Source organism: Eulemur rufifrons, chromosome 7 (assembly GCF_041146395.1).
Source record: "Eulemur rufifrons isolate Redbay chromosome 7, OSU_ERuf_1, whole genome shotgun sequence".
NCBI lineage: Eukaryota > Metazoa > Chordata > Mammalia > Primates > Lemuridae > Eulemur > Eulemur rufifrons.
This window is the reverse complement of record NC_090989.1, coordinates 23300676-23303002: the sequence shown is the minus strand read 5'-3', so window position 1 is coordinate 23303002 and position 2327 is coordinate 23300676. Positions and strand designations below refer to the sequence as shown.

General features: G+C 33.4%; 1 non-coding gene across 1 annotated transcript; it reads right to left on the bottom strand.

Annotated features, from left to right (window-relative positions):
• Positions 1-353: 353 nt before the first annotated feature.
• LOC138389018 (small nucleolar RNA SNORD77) lies at positions 354-421 on the bottom strand. The gene has a single exon (XR_011234462.1). It is a non-coding gene; the product is annotated as a small nucleolar RNA SNORD77 (small nucleolar RNA).
• Positions 422-2327: the final 1906 nt, after the last annotated feature.

The following is a 2327-nucleotide window of genomic DNA, read 5'->3' as shown; positions in this document are numbered from 1 at the left end:
GTGATAAATCTTTATCTAATAATGCATAAGCAATCTATATTCCCTGTTTCTGTTTCTTCTTGCTTCTTCTCTGCTTTCCCTGACTTCTACAAACTAGAGTGTCAAATATTATTTTTTCTCTAAATTCTTACATTTTCTTCTGTATTCTTTTCATTGGTGAACTTAATCTATTGCCGCACTTTCCTCTATTATATATGGTGTCAGCTGGCAGATAGCTAGCCTATTCCTGTAGTCCAAAGATCCCGCTCTACATTTCAGGATGACTGTATGTTGACAGGGTTACTCTCATTAGCTAAGCTTTTCTTCCTTCATGATCACCATTTCTCATAAAGCTCTTCCTATTTTTTTTTTCTAGATATATCAGGCAAATGGTAAATCTCTTCATGATTCCGTCTGCTGAACTACACAATCATCATAGTATAAACTCTTCCTTTTTAACTTTCTCACTTTGTTATATATTTTATTTTTTATCGACAAATTAAACTTGCATATATTTATCATTTACAACATGTTTTGGAGTATGTGTACATTGTAGAATAGCTCAATTCAGCTAATAAATACATGCATTACCTCACATACTTATCATTTTTATGGTGAGAACACTTAAAATCTACTGAGAGATTTTAAAAATACAATTCAGTGTTATTGACTATAGTCACCATGTTGCACAATAGATTACTAGAACTTATTTCTCTTATCTGAATAAAATTTTATATCCTTTGACTAACAGCTCCCCAATCCTCCCACCTCCCAGTCTCAGATAACCACTAGTTTACTAGTTTACATTTATGAGTTTGACTTTTTTTACATTCCACATATAAGTGAGAGCATGTTTGCCTTTCTGAGCCTGACTCATTTCACTCAACTTTAATGTTCTCTAAGACCATCCATGTTGCTGTTGCAAATGACAGGACTGCCTTCTTCTTTTTTTAAAAGCTAAATAGTATTCCAGAGTGTATATACACCATATTTTAAAAATTCATTTATCCTTTCACGGACATTTAGGTTGTTTCCTTATCTTGGTTATTGTGAATAATGCTTCCATGGAAGTGCAAATTTCTATTTCATATATTGATTTTATTTACTTTGGTTATATATGCAGTATAAGGATTGTTAGATCATATAGAAGTTTTATTTTTAATTTTTTAAAGAATTTTTGTATTATTTTCCCTAATGGCTTAATATTGAATAAAGAAGGCTCCAAATCAATAAATCTCGAACTTTAGAGGTATGTTTTAACATTTCCTCTTTATTCTCCCACATTATTTAAATTATTAACCAGTGTCAATTTAACTGTAGCAACATTACTTCCTCCTTACCCTAGTTTTCATTTCCAAGGCCATTTTCTCAGCAAGTCATGATTGCCATCAAAATGAAGCAAAGCAAAAGCAGTCGTCCCACTATCTGATTAATATTCCTCCCTCTCAATTCTACCTCTGATTTTCACCTACTCGAATACTTCCTTGAGTCCCATGATAATCAATGCTATTTGCCTACACAAACGCCATCTCACACAAAAACCTTTAACTGAAAATAGGCCACAAATTATATTTGAGGTGATTATGTACCTTAATATACATTCATTTGAGAGCAAGCATTTCAGTATCAATAGCTCTCTGGCAGAGTTATTGGTTAATTATATGTGATCATAAGTCTGCTGGGATTTTGTGGGAAAGTTTTAAATTTCCTGATAAAATGAGAGCACTGTAGCTGATGTTGCCGCTCCACAGTTCTGCTTGATTTGTAGGAACATGATGTGTAGAATTACAGCAGCTATCCTGAATCCATGAGGCAACAGCATAAAGATGAGGCCAACATACCTAAGGATAGCAGAAAGGGAATATATTAATATTCAGGTTCTTAAATGACATTTTAGGTGATTGAATCAATGCCAGCAAATTCTATTCCTTGATTTTATGGTATGCAGATAATAATAATGAAAATAATAATCCATTTAGATACCAGAGTGTTGCTTGCTTGCCTTTTAAACAGATGACCATATTCTCAATGTATGCATCCAAATTCCCTGACTCTCAAAACATTCTCTGGCTCTAAACCTCAGTTTTGTATATTTTTTCTCAAATTGCTACACAAACATCTTATGTTTCAAAAAAACCTAGATTTCAATGTTCTCAAAATCCCCACCTGAACAGAATTGCATAGAAATTATATCAAGTAGGTTATAGGGGAGAGGAAAGAAAGAAAAGAAAAGAAAGAAAGAAAGAGAGAGAAAGAGAGAAAGAAAGAAACAAAGAAAGAAAGAAGAAGGAAGGGAGGGAGGGAGGGAGGAAGGAAGGAAGGAACGAAGGAAGGGAGGAAGGAAGGAA